Source organism: Leuresthes tenuis, unplaced genomic scaffold (assembly GCF_036924035.1).
Source record: "Leuresthes tenuis unplaced genomic scaffold, fLeuTen1.0.hap1 SCAF_13, whole genome shotgun sequence".
Classification (NCBI taxonomy): Eukaryota; Metazoa; Chordata; class Actinopteri; order Atheriniformes; family Atherinopsidae; genus Leuresthes; species Leuresthes tenuis.
Window position 1 is genome coordinate 19,353,685 of NW_027325367.1, and position 15,261 is coordinate 19,368,945.

General features: G+C 40.8%; 1 protein-coding gene across 2 annotated transcripts in view; it reads right to left on the reverse strand.

Moving 5' to 3' along the window:
- Positions 1-15,261, reverse strand: part of flrt2 (fibronectin leucine rich transmembrane protein 2) — a 45,958-nt gene that overhangs the window by 7,856 nt on the left and 22,841 nt on the right. Inside the window, exon 1 of one of the 2 annotated variants that reach the window (XM_072362445.1) lies at positions 921-1,616. The exons of the other annotated variant lie outside the window; for it this stretch is intronic. The gene's annotated coding sequence lies outside the window, so the exon portion shown is untranslated. Of the gene's footprint in view, positions 1-920; positions 1,617-15,261 lie in introns of those variants that run through there. 2 annotated transcript variants of the gene reach the window in all.

Here is a 15,261-nt window from a genome sequence, read left to right on the forward strand (position 1 = left end):
AGCCTGCATGGGCTCTCTGTGGTGGAGACAGAAACAATCCTTTGACACACATCTGTGATCTACTTTTCCAAATTGAAAGAGCTAAATTTAATCAAATAAGCTTCAGGGGTGGGGATAAGCAACCACATGAGGCGATGAAATGTGCAGCACACAGCGGCAGAATCAACAGCAGAAGGCAGCAGCATCAAGATTATTATGGCAGCAGGAGTAAAATGTCACCAAGAATCTAAATTACAACCTTCAAAAGAGGCACAAGTTGTACTCGACAAAAAACCAGATCAACAACAGACACGGACCAGTGCGTGAGAGTGTGATTTCAAGCTATATTCTGTCCCCTTTCCCCCCTTTTCTTTAATTTAATTTCCAGTCGAGGGAGCACACTTTCACGCCACCAGATGAAGGCTGCGATATGTGGTGGGGACAATCCGATTAGGACTGGATTTAGAGCCAGAAATGCAATTAAAAGTGTAAAATGGATAGGGTATTTAAGAGGCGATCAGGTATACTTCAAAGGCTGCCCAGTGAGCGGTGTTCATTTGTCAGAATTATTTCAAAGGGGAATTGAAAACCGTGCAGTGCATCGAGGGTGAAAGTCCCTCAGAAAAAGAAAAAAAAAAGTTGGGGGGGAAAAAAGGTTTTCTCTCGGGTGAAAAATGTGCATTTTAGAAATCCCGAACTCTATCAAATATCTAATTAACCAACAGCCACAATTAGAATGAATCCATAAAAGTCACTTTGCGTTCTGGATGTTTGTGGCTTTAAGTTGATTTGCTTTTGATGCCTCGATTTAGAGACGGTTCTTATACATGCGGATTCGGATTCAATCTATTAAAGTAATAAGTCTAAATGCAATTTCGGCTTATGTCACTGCTTTATTTCCCCCCACTTCTCTCCAGCTTTAATAGAAACATCCACTGTACCTTTGGCGAGCTTGTATCCATCGCAAACCCAGCTACCGCATTCAACTTTTCCCCCTTTTCCTTTTCTCTGTCCTTCATGCGGTCCTGCTGTATGACCGTGCGTAAAGGTCTCTTCGGCAACGCTGGTGCGAGTCGGCTCCGGTCAGCAGCGTAAAACCGTCGAGTCTATGGAACAGCATGTTTGCCTTTAAGATTCTCTCCCCAGGTTGTGGCCGCGAGTCCGTCGGTACTTTTTGCGTGAGTCTGTGGCTTTCCCAGCTCCCCGCAGATTCAGCGGGCGCTCCTCCGCTTTAACTCAACACACTCTGCGGCGCGTAGTGACCGAAGAAAGCGGCACCAGGCACTTCTCCCATTCCACGCTCTGACCGCACGGTGAGGACGCACTCGCCGAACTGTCCGCCGACCGATCCGCCGCGGGTCATGACGGCCAGCTGCGTCCGTCCGATGCTCAAACTTGCCTTTAGTGGCTGCGCAGCTCACAGCCGGACTCCCCGCGAGTTGTTTTCTAAGATGGATTCAGTTGATAGTGCGACGTGCATGCTCCGCTCACCTCTCCCTCTCTCCCTCCAATCTGTCCCTCCTCCCCTCCTCAGAATAAAGAATGCATCTCCTCCAGCAGCTCCGTGATGGCTTTAAGCCACAGATCCACCCCGCTGCCCTCACACTGCAGAAAATAGTTTGTCTCTCAACAGACTTTATCCCTACATGTTATTTGCCCAGCCTACCTTACCCCGCAGCGATGTCTGAGCTCTCATTTGCGCTTTATTCCCCAAATCCAGGCATTCGGCTTTGAGACACATCCTCAATGAAAAATCACAAAGGCGAAGAGTCCTTTATTTTTCATTTATTTAGATTATTGGATTATAAGATAACAGTGTCTGATGGCCTATTACTGTAGACTTTTATAGGCACAGAAACTGACATTTGGGCTCTTATTTCATGACTTGTTTAGAGTTTGTTAATGAGCTGGATAATTGGACCAAAGTGTCATCTTTACTCCCCTCACTTTCTCGCTGTGATCTGAAACACTTAGACACACGCTGACAGGCAAACTTAATTTCATCAGACCACATTTCTCCTGAAGTGATTCAGTTGTGCACTGCAACTCCGTCCACTCACTATGCGCCCGTGCGCGCGCGCGGACATTTTCATCTGCGTCTACCGTCTTTGCTACCGTGCGCTTTATTAATTGACGCGCATGTACGTGAAGGTTGCATAGTAGCTATCCCTTAAACTGATGAAGTTGTGCAACTGCGTCTGTGCGGTTCCTCTTTCTTCTTCTCTTGCCCTCACACATGTACACCAGATGAGCTTTGAAAGCCAAACTGAAGCAAAAGTGAGACGGTTAAGAATAACTCAAAAAAGATGAAACATTATGTAAAACACCAAAGTAATAAGTCACACGGTTCTGTGCAGTAGGCTGCACTCAGGAGTTTTTCTGAGGCAGCTTACTCATCTGAATACAAGGCTAGCTTAAACTGGTGTGAACTAACATTTGATACTGCTGTTAACACAATTTGACAACGACATACCTCACTTGAGCTACTTTTTAGCACATGATCAGCATTTTTTTTCTTTGTTTTTTTCTTAGTATTAGCAATCAGAATACATTTTTATGTCAACACTAACACATAGGCCACCTAATGCCATGGATGTTGCATTTCTGTCAAAGCTTCTGGTATCTCTGAGATAAATTTACACATGAAAGAAGCAAAGTCCTAATAAGGCAGCTGTAGGAGAGGTGGAGGAAAGTCACACAATTCCAAAACATTACACATGCACTCACAGGACCACCTTAACACAAACATTAAACATTCACTCCATTATTTTTCATTTAATGGTTTCTTTTTGGTTAGGTTTATGAACCAAAACTACCAGGTTATGCTTACTAGAACATTGTGCCACTTATGCTAAATTTGCCTGCCGTGTTAAAGTTGAACACTAGAGGCTTTCATCTCTGCTGAATTGTGATGCCAAGATTTATTTTCAAAATGGCATTTGGCTATATGTCAAACCATTTCTCACAAGTTACACATCTGCTATACATCGTTAGACTAAATTGATATGTTAAGATGTGCAAATGGAGAGACAATATACTTTCTTCAGGGTTTGTCTTTGTCTTAGCAACCCACATCTTCAAGATGTGAGCACACAACTGTCTCCTAGAGAAGTAAAAGCTAAATATATCACCCTACTATAACCTAGTTATATGTGAATTTTAATATGTCCTCATTAGCCTACTTACTTATGCCGATAAAATCATACAATGCACATCAAAATGCACGTTCATCCATCCACACAATGTTTTCTACACTTAATCTGTGCCTGCTTAAGGTACCAAAAATCCATCAAATTTCATACCGTAAGCATACATCAATGTTGTTGGTGTACGCTAACGGTATGAAATTGGGTGGATTTTTTTGGTGTGGATTAGAGGAGTTATGTTGTCGCCTGGCTTCCTCATTCTGAGATAAATACAAACCTAACAGCTGAATGCAGAAAGTGTAATCCACATACATATTATATTGGTGTCTGTAGGCTATAAAGTGGAAAAGGGTAGTGCGGGTAAGGTGTTATCCAAGTTTATAGTGAGATCAACTTCAATGCTACTTCCACTCACACGTGCTAAAACATTTTTATCCTATTCTGGTGTTCGTCTGATTTAGTATTTCTGCACAGAGGGAAGAGAGGAAATATAAATTACTAACATGAGAGAAGTGATTCAACGTCAAGTTTTACTTGAAAATACTAAAGCTGTCATGTTTTGTGTTTTCCATCAGGTACTTGAGGTCATAAAAGGCACTCAGGAGTCACAAGATCTGCACAGGTCAGCAGGTGCACGCCTGCCTTTGATCTCTGCCTCCGGTTCTCAAATGGTATTAATGTTTGACTTCTGGTGACCCACTTCAACAAATATAAGTCATGAGCAATTTTTCCAACACATTATGAGGCTACCGTTTAAATCACGCTTGTCATTTTGTCCAATAAGGCCGGCCCTGTGCACGTGCCACAGAGGTCCTCAAATGCGTCAACTCTGTCATGAGATGATTTGGTTGTTCTCAGTGCTCGCCTTTCATGTTTAATTTCATCTGCTGTGTCCCTGAGACAGACGGCTGTTGCGAGGCCCAGTCCACAACATTTAATTTCTTCATAAATCAAGCTTCTCTGCATGGCATGAATTATTGATTGAGTGAATTTAGAGGAAACAGCCTATTTTTCTTTTCTCCTTGATGGACATGTTTTGCAGTGGTGCACTCTCTTCCTGACCGCTTCTGCATTCTGGAATGTCTATTTCGAGTACGCAAATGAGAATAAAAATGACAGACACTTGAGGGCCCTATATGGGCTAATACGTTGAAGCCATTATACGGCCTGTTAATTTAATTTTCTACATTGTTGTCAAGCAAAATAACTGAACAGGAGTTCGATGTGAAACAGCCTGAAAAAAAAAAAAGGATTGCATTCAATCAAAAAAAAGAAACATTAATTGAATCAAATTGCTGTGTTTGGTGCCTTCATCTTGAGTTTGATGCGGGTATGCTGTACAGCACTGTGAAAAAGTCTTAAGCCACCACTTATTTCTTTATACTTTGCTTCCAAGGAAATAGATTTTCTCATAATCTTTTAAAGTGGACCTCATCAATAGCTCTCTAGGCCTTCTGAACGCATCCCCCCCTCCTTAAAATTTTTACTTCTTTTTCACTCCAATCCTTTTACCTTACCATTTTCAGAGGAATTAATTTTTTTGTTAAACCATTTAAAACTGACCAATGTATTAATGCATTAATGTTAACAGACAACCTAGCAAAAATAACAGTACAATAATATCCTTACTCACTTAGTTACTAGCAACCTGTTGCACAGATACAATTCGTTACAATTAATTTAGTTGCGTCTATGAAAAATGCCAAAGATAACCCAGTTTGACTGTCTGTTTTTATACCAGTGAGGTCTAAGCTTAAAACCTGGTAAATATCATAATGTTGTGCAAAGTGTCCTTGTAAAGTATGAGGAAACAGCACAAGAAAAGGACAAAAAAATAAGTGTTAAGCCTAAAAAATATCCACAGCAGATGAACAGTATCTGAAAGTGTTGTCCTACAGAAGTAGGACACAATCCAGCAAAGACCTGACACAGGACCTGAGAGATGCATCGAGACCCTCAGTTGATCCATCTACCGTTGGCCCAAGCCTCAACAGAAATGGTCTCTATGGAAGGGTGGCTGTCAAGAAGCCGTTGTTAAGGAAGTGAAACAGGGAGAAAAGGCTGAGCTATGCCAAATAACACAAGAACTGCACCAAAAATCTTATGGAGGGATGAATCTTCCCCAGAGCCCGGACCTCAACATTATTGAGGCAGTGTGGGATCATCTGACAGAGAACGGAACAAAAGGCAGCCAACATCCAGAGAAGAGCTTTGGAACTATTCCTGAATACTACTTAAAGAAATTACAAGAAAGCTTCTCTAAGAGGGTTCAGGTTGTGTTGAAGAATATCTATCTTTCTTTATATATCTATATATATATACATACATACGCACATACATACATTGATGTGTATATATATATATATATATAGTATCTATATATATATACTGTATCTATGCAATAACAGTCTAAACTCCCTTCTGCATCTCATAGTGGAAATTCCCCTTGCCTTGCCAAGAGCTTTGGTGTGGCATATTTCCTCTGTACACTTGTGTACCGTGATAAAACTGCAGATACACATGACCCCAGAAAACATCAAAGCCTGCTCTGTCCATCTGCCCCTGTTCAGGCCCCAAACACTGTTTAAAGGAGGGTAGACGGGGTAAAAAAAACTCCACTTAGATATGCAGATATGTTTTTCCCCTGGTTACATTCACTCCTTTCCCTGGAGACATCATTAGCTTATCACATTCCTCCCTGCATGAATTTCTATCTGGACACTATGAGGCACTTCAAAGGTGCCAACAACATGAGTGTTTAAAAATCTCCCCCCTAGTACTAGCAAGATCTTTGCGAGAGCCAAGTGTTGGAAACCACAATAATATTGCAAATTGTGATGTAACAAGGCCCGCCGCTTGAGATTCCAGTTGCTTAAAGGAAAAAATGCTGATTATGTTTCGAGTGGGCGATCAATGCATTCATTAATTTCCAAGGCGATGTAATTAGGTTTACCCTCGTCGATTATCAATCTACATGCATCTCATGTCGCAGCATGGCTCCTAAGAGCAGCAGCACATTTTAACAGCCGGGGAGACAAGGCAGTCGACAGTGTACTGTATATTTTACTAAAGCAGAAGAGCCGAGAAGAGGGAATGAGAGGACTGCAACAACTCTAAAGCCGCTCAATATTAACTGTCACATTTTCCTCTGCTTTGAATTTTTTAATCAAACATAATGTGGATTTACAAACACTAATATGATAAACAGTGCATACAGGGCCTGTAACTGTGCATATCTGCCAAAAGATAAAATTCATCACCCTCTGATAGAAGAGTGTAAACAATATTGCACCTCTGCCTTCCTTGATTGTTAAAGTGGATGAAATCGACAGACGTCTCTCCTCTAAGAATGGAGTATCGATCCCATCTGAGTCCATGATGTCATGTGGGATATTACAGGTGGCATATAAAATGTAAAAAGATTTATCAGCAAAGCATAAAGTCGCTTTAGTGAGAAGGACAGACTGGCTGGTGGACCTGTCAAATGCCTGGCAACAGTCAATCAGGGTCATTTCATGGGCATTTGAATTATACGATGGTGTGTGCGTGTGTGTGTATGTGTGTGTGTGTAGGAGTGGTGGGGGTGGCAGAGTGAATGCAGGGTCCTGACTGAATGCTACCCTGTGCTAATGCCAGGCTGTAAAAACACTGACTTGACAACAAGCAAGCCCCTGTAGTTCTGCTGAGGGAGGAATGGGGAGTGGGGAGCACGGAGAGTCGCACACTTAGAGAAGGGAAGAAGAAAATGGGAGGGGGGTTGTTAAAGGAGAACTTCCATGTCATTCTTATCGTTACATTTAACATCTCAACTGTCACACCGTGTCTAATTGTCAATAGATAAGTAGCGCTTGTGTTGTTCAGACATGAGCCATGAAAACAAAATGTCTGAAAGATAGGATCCACCGCAGGAATGTCTCACTACAACTCGCCAGTGATAGCTATCTCTATTTTTCATATTTTGTGAGCTGCAAAATTAAGAGGATTTTCTTCTTGGCATGGTGGTGAGTCTTTTCAACAATGTTAGCGACATGCCTCTGTGTGGGCAGATTTTCATTTGCTTCTGAAACTTCTGTTTCTGACAAAACATCTGCAAAACTGTACACTGCTTCATCATTTTTAGCAATGCTTGATTAGGTGCCAAACATCAATTTGTGAACATAAGAAACACTTCAGGCACTATTGGACCAAATGGTTCTTGGTAGGGAAACGGGAGACGGGAGAGTTTTCTCCTTTTGCCATCATACAGCCAATACAAAAGCTAAAGTGAGATCCTAGCTGACCTGGGGTCGGCAGACAAGTAAAAATTGATGTGTATTTCTTACATGTCGTCAATAAAGCTTGTGCTTTACCCTCAGTCCATTACTCTTTGGATAATTACACAACAGATTTTTCCTCGTGTGCTGGGTACTAAATCTAAAAGAGATTTTACTTCTTCCAGCAGTTATAGAGACAATGAAGAAGTTCTTCCCTTCTTAAAGTGCCAAATACTTCCTAAACTTCAATATTGGTGGATTTTGGACCAACCAGGAACTTTCTTAGGGTCATGGGGACTGGGGAGCTTCTCGATCGGCTACAAACCTTCAAAAGCTTTTTCTCTGGTTTCATTCTCATACAGCCTGTGGTTGGCAGACAAACTCATGTTATAATTCCCCTGATGCTGATTGGCTGCGCTTCACTGTCAGTAGATTCATCTGTGTTTGGTTTAAATCGAGTTCAATGTTAAGAACTGTTGTTGAAAGTGCCCAGGGTTCTCTACTGTTTACATGTTTTTTTGTTTGCTTGCGTTTTTTAAAGCACATGACAGTGCTTCATACACTGCATTGCGATTACATCAGTTGGACTAATCACCATACAATTAGATCACAGATAGTTGCCATCATATTGGAAAATTGCCCAGTATGAGCTGGAAAAAAAATCCTACCAATGGAGTTCCATGAACTCCAATCCTCCTTATTTTCTTCAGAGAGAAAACAAAAAAGAGTTTACCCTTCTAACCCCAAATTTATCACATCGTGCCACTTGGAAAGGAGCCTGCAGTGTCCATTTTGAGTGCAGAGAGTACCCTTAAATTGCAAATTTTGAACATCGAGGGTTCCCTAATTTGAACTTTCAGAATCATGGGACGCATCGCCATGGCAATGTGGAAAATGTCAACAAAGCTTTTTTGCAATAAAATCCATTTTAAGGGATCTCTTAATGCCTAACCATGACATTTTCCTCCACTTTACCAAGTTCTTGAATCAGCTAACCTTAACTTAATACTTTTAATGCCTAACCAAGTTGTGGACAACAGTAGTAGAGCCTCGTTTCAGGGTTGGATGCCAACATGAGTCACAAACTTGGGAGTAGGATGTCTAATCCCTCTCCTCCGATTTCCTCATGCTGTCGATGTTAAATATTGCCACAGCTTTACCACTGCAGAAGGACAGCTGGCAAAATACAAGTGTCGAGCAGTGCACCGTGCATCGACACAGTGACTTTAAAGGGGGTACCCTGTTCACTGAAAACTGACATAAGGGGGTCTTGACCAAGTGGACATACATGATGGGTTGGAAATGAGAATGTGTTTAAAAGAGGGGGTACTTTCAGCAATAGTTATAAGAACCATGAAAGTTCTTTGGGTCCAAGGTATGTTATTGTAGCAATGTGACTGTGATCATTTTAAAATGTTGATTTTAGCATTTTGTGTCTAAGTACACCCACACAATGCTGATTTTAAAGCTTTTACTCTCAATGAAAATTTCCCATAAATATATGTATTTTTTATTTTTTTGAAACACCTCATGCTGAGCAGGCAAACATAATGATAATGTTCTCAATTTAGTAGGATGACTTCTGACAGTCTCTGGGGGAAAAGTCCTTTGTACTGTCAGTTGATAGGAGTTAAGAAAGTTAAGGAGGAAGGAAAACGAGAGAACAATGTAAGTCATGCCTGATTGTTCAAAGGAGAACAAAGGTCCTCAAGAAACTGCAGCATCAGACACTTTCCTTATCATTCTATACACGATGTTGGGTAACTACACAGCCATAGTGGGAATGGCACCCGCTTGTTAGAAACAGCTGTGTTGTTGAGGAGAATAAAAAGAACTCGCAAGAAAGCGACTTCCAAGAGATCAGCAAAGAAAGAACAGTAGAGGAGAAAAATAGACAGATGCCAGGAAGGACCAGGTCCTGGGGTCACGCGAAAGATGGGCCTGATCCCACCTCCAATCCCTGAAGCTTTTCTTTTGTTTGAAGTCACATCTGGGCTAAATTTCCCCTTTTGAGTTGAGCAAAGAGGAAGTCTTCTGGGTGGGAGGAAGGGGGCTCAAGGCTGCTCCTGCCTGCCAGGCTAAACTGCTCTAAATACTGTCGATCCGTGAGTCACTAAACCAGGCGCTGAAAAAATGTAGATGCAGACCCTGATTCTGGGCTCATCTCGGGGGTCTCTGATGACTACTGGAATGTTGCAGATAAGTCATTCAGTGACATATCCGAGCAAAGGTGTGTTTTGCCTCTGGGAAGATAACTTGAATCTATCCAAGCAGCTTCAGATGGGGTTTAGATGAGTAAAGTTATCACACCACCTCAGATAAAGGCAAACACTGGCTTGTTTCATCACAGAGGTCATGATAATCTTACGTCCTGTGAAGAGGGAGTCTTAAATACACATTTTTCTGTTGACCGGGTGGGGAAAATATTTACACGGACTCCTGAATTGGCTTTAGTTCTGTGGGAGTCTCCACACCAGGTCGCAACATGATCAAACAGGAAAGAAGGGGAAAAGGATACTGCCACACTAAAGCAGTACTATTATATAGGCTACTATAACAATGTAAAAAACTGTACGTTTAGTAAGAATGTAGGACAGCAGGAGCGCTGTAAACTTTTATACTGGAAGACTGCAGGGGGACTCCGACAATTTCAGGCACAAAGATCCATTCAGTCATTATTAAGACCATGTGAGTAATGTTTTCAGTGGTTCTGAGAGAGCTTTCTTGAGTTAGAAAAAGAAAATAAACCTGTTTATGTTCCTGATAATGATCATGGCTGTCCAGGCTTGGTCCCGAAACATTTCTTTTTTCATTTAAACGGGTTTCTTGAGTTACAAATAAACCCAATTTGTAGCCCAAACTAAATAAGACATGGAATCTGAAATCATTGGTCACTCACAGGAATTAAGTGTTTGAATGAATGACTTTACAGAGCTACATCATGCAAAATGAAGGATTAAATTGGTTAATCTCCATGACGCAGGAAAGAAAATGATGGTCAAACCTTTTCACGTGCGCCTTTTCAGGTGTATCTGTGTCTGAAAGCTTCCAATCCCTGTCACACTGTCACTCTGCCGGCAGGAGCAGAAAATAGATTTTGTCTATAAGTTAATAGTTCAACCAGAAAAGGCTTGATATTGTCAAGCTGAAAGGGGGATATAGTTTGGTAAGTAAATAATTTCCTCTTCCAAGCTTGTATAATAGGTCGAATTACATTCCTCATCAAGTTTTAACCATAGCGCTAATTAACTGTGCATGTAAACATACTGTGTGCTTCCTTTGTTATCACCTACTGCATAAGAAACACAGAACCATCCTCCCTTAAAGGAGAGCAGATCATCCTGTCCCACAATTCCTCCCAGCAGCAACGTTCAAAGCACCACGGTTATTTCCATTTGGTCATACTCGTACAGTTTGATTTAGCTAAATATGAACACAGACCGGCATCACAGTCGGATGTGAGTGCAGAGTGATTCTCTTTGAAACAGGTTTGTGCTGATTAAAATACTGATATCCATTTCCTGGCATTCCACGAACTCATGGCGTTTTCCATCTAGTTCATGAGAAAGTGTTTGGGATCAACGAGCTCAGACCTTTTTCACCATGCAGCCGTATCCCAGAGCTCCGTTGCTGCTTCGGTTTCAATCATTCTCCTTCAACGGAGGTCTTGTGAGTCTAATAAAGTAGTTGAGGGGCATCAATAAATTGACAGATTTACTTTAATAAGGGCTCAAAATTAAAATGGTTGGGAAACCATTTAGGTAAATCTAATGAAAACGGTGGTAGTAGAGTATTTACAACTTCAAAACACGAGTAGAATTGTGAAGATGTTTGGAAATCTGCAAGTTTTAAGAAGAAATGCATGTTATTTTAGTGAAATAATAGTTGATTTTGGTTAACTTAATACATCGTGAATGTACTGATACAGGATATGAAATGAAATTCCAATGACTTTAATTTAAATAAAATAGCCAAGAGTGAACAGAAATGAGGCAGGCGATATAGGAAACGTTCACTGCACTGAAAAACCTCCCCAAAAAACTAAGTAATAAATTAAAACCACATAAAGAGGAAGTAAATAATAAAAGCTTGTTGCAGTGGTGCACTGTTAAGCTCCGTCTGACCGCCACTTTGATTTGATCAGGTCCTTCCAGCTGTTTAAAAGCTCTGCCTGCGCTTGAATGACAATCTCTGTTTATCTTTGGCTTTCCTCTCCAACTAATTAACTAAACCCCGGAACACCAAAACACACAGTCCCCTGAACCTTTCCCCTCTCTGACAGCTGATGTATTATTGCACCATTTCAAATGAGTGCAGAGTGGAGGATGTCTCACAACAATTTTCACTTGTGTGGCCTGAAACGCTTATTAACTGCTATATATTAATTAAAGATAATTACGATATCTTAGTATATGATGTAGTTTAATTGTCAATGTTGCTTATGCGCATGTGAAATAAAGAAGTAATCATTGGAGTGATTATTTTTATCAACATTTTTTTAATTTACTGTGGCAGGTTGGGTTATCAAAATTAATGCACACACACAGACACGCGTGCGCACACTGGGGATGAGGCTGTTCTTTACTTTCAAGCTACTTCTACACTCCTGCGTCTTTACTTTCAGATGAAACGCTGTGCCAATCTTTAGTCCTCCTGGAAATGTTTAATTGCCTGGGAAGCGAAGAGACATTTTAGCTCCTTGTATACCCGAAAGCAGGCACTGTGGCGGATGTCTGAAAGGCCCCTATTATCTGTTTTAGCCCTCCCATCGTCCTTTCAGTCTGAAAAATTCCCTGATGCGTAAGGCAGGAATTTGGATAAATCCAGATTACATCAGTAGGCAGGTGAACCAACTAAAAAAAGAGGTAAAAATATAATTATGCTGTCAGACGCAGCAAAGCTGCACTCTTTAATGTTTTGCCATGCCATTGCCATTGCTTGTCATCTCCCATCGAGTGCCGTAATCTAATTTTTTTATCCCACGTTTTAATATGTATCTCATTCTTCTGGTCAGTTCATCATCATCAGAGAGTTTTGAGGTTTTTTATTCTGGAAACAATCACTGCATTGGCCTTGGCGAGCTCGTCTGTAATTTAATGCGTTATGGTATTAAAGCCTGGCAAGTGTTCATTTTGCTCTCACTCTGGAGTATTGCACCCAAGTTGAAAACTCCCCACAACAACATGCCCTGCAGCTGCACACATGCAGGCTTTTCTTTTCTCCTGCTCACGTGTTGACTGCGTTATACTTCATCTGGTTGTTTACAAGATCCTCCGGTGCCGCTCACCGTGTCATGAAGAACATAAATGAGATTTTACGAAATAGCATTTTTGCTCCATCTGGTTTTGCTGAGGCAGTAGCCCCTTTAAAACAATCTGCAGTTCCATCTGGTCACTGTGGTTTTTGCCCCCTCGCCAGGTCACCTCCCTCCTCCCCAGTTGCTTTCACTTACTGCTGCAGCCCGCCGCCCAGTTTGAGAACAATCTCTCAAAATATCCCAAGGGCAACTCCTGGCATAGATGAGAACCACCACTCCTTCTCAGGGTGCTTCAGGGGTGCCCGATGAATCCAATGTTCGGACTTGCCTTCTCATCCCGAGAGGAGACACGGCAAAGAGGCCCAGGGAAAGGAAGAGGAGGGCATGATGCGAGTAATCAATTCAAAGGGATCTGTTTTCATAGCTCATCCCTTACAGAGGGGCAGATTGTTCCTCCTCTCTCACTCAGGTGGCACTGGGCCCAATGCTGGCGCCTGCCACCCTGACCAGATTAATTGGAGCATGCTGTTGTAAATTAATCACATATGGCTAATATCCTCCCCAATTTACTCTCTCCGAACACGATATGAGCATCACCTATCATTTGTTGTCTTTTTCAGAAACAGACGACTTCCCTCTTGACTTGTTTATCCTTTTCATCAATGGAAGTTCTACATAAGATGAAAAAAAGGCCACAGTGTAGAGATAACCAAGGTCAGGTTCTCACTGGTTGGAGTTCACTGTAAAATTCATGACTTTCCCTTTTGGTTTTTCATTTGTCTCTTTCTGCCATCGACTCTTTGCTTTTAACCTGGCACAAAGCAGATTAATTGCGCTGTCGTACGAAAGGTAGGAATAAGCCAGTGCACCTGTCCCTGATGCCACCATGCATTAAGATGAATGCGTCACAGCTATAGTCTTTATTAGTTATTTATAAGGAACCACTGCCCAGAATAACAGCACTAAAAGACTGGGGCAAAGTGAATGGGCGCTTACGGTGGATTTTGGCAACTCTCACTGGGAAGTCATATGAAAGTGTTGACCAAAGTGACATTAACAACAGTATCCTGCTGGACAGCTCAATCTGATTGCCATGTTAACGCAGCGTGGTTGTCACGTAAATATCAGTCATAGCAGTGATTTATTTGTTTTAATAAGACTTGGCACGAGTTAATGCAACTCAGGAAAAATGTTCTTGGCATGTTTTGTTGCTTTTGGCACTGTTTTACTATTATTATCATATTTTTTCTCGTGTCCGATTACAATAAGAGTGCAATTTCAGAACATACATATATTATTTTTGACACACAAATTTGTAGCTGTTACCATGCTTAACTTCACCATTGTTAGGATATTGGCACTATATCTGTCTCATTAATGTAAAATGTACAGATGTTACAATTTTAACTCATTTTAATTCAAAACTAGTCATTCACAAAAGATTCTGACCAGAAGATGTTGTTTTCTACATGTTGTTTTGCTGGAGAACTGTCAGCAATGCTACTATTAGCATTTAACAACTTTTAATGTTGATCAAGTTAAAGATACACAAAAAAGCTATAATACTTGTTAAGGCATTTCATCCACTTTATTGTGTTTGGTAGATGGTTTAAATATAAAGTTAAAACAAAACCAAGAGTCTACAACTGCAGCTCTGCGAGGCCTTCACATAAGCTATTTGCTAATGTTAGCATGCTAACATTTTAAATCAACAAAGCCAATATTAAAAGCCAATGTAGTTTAGTATGATAATCTGTTCTTCACACATAGTCAATAAGTAGCAGATTTATGTTCCTTTATAATAGAAAACAGTTGAAGTTATATTAACTTGTAATCATCATATAAATGTGGTTATCGGTTATTGTGATCTGAAAATAAACAGTTTAGTAAAACTAAGTTTACAGTCTCATATTCTAAGGTTGTGGATTTACCTTTTAAGCATATTTGCCATGGCCACAGCGGTAGATGGAAACTTCTTTTTTTTTTAACCTTCCTGTGTTGTTAGTTTATTTACATTTTGGAAAATGAATTGCACCTAATTACCTTTTAGGAGTTTCTTTATACTATGCACCACTGGATATGCTGATACTGATTCACTCTGATACACCAGAAATGCCGAACACAGGGTTCTCAGGCAAGTTCCGAATTGTTGCAATTCCTGTCCCATGAGGCTATTGTTCATTTTCTGGTAATTATGAAGTAGTTTCTGGCTCAGAGTCATTATCATAAGATAAGGAGTACATTTTTTTTTTTCTTTTACTGACTCCAATGCACTTTTGTAGGCACTAGCGGGAAAGGAAAGAATGCAGTGGCTCCTACATGTCATTTTTCTAGATGAACTCACAACTTAAAAGGCTCTCTTAGAGAAAACTACTAATAGAAGAGAAGGATGGACTTTATACCGTTTGTGGGATTAGTTTACTCCTGTGAAATTTGATTTGAAAACTCTGAAATACAGCCTATAAGCTAATATTAAGTAATGACTCACAATGTCTGATAGCTAATGACAGGACAGCCTTTCAGAAAACCACACTGGTCCCCTCTTATCATCAGCCTCATCAGCGTGCTTTTGCTAACTTTGGCGAAGCCCCTGATTGCATGGTTAGAAATTGAAGTAGTAGACGTA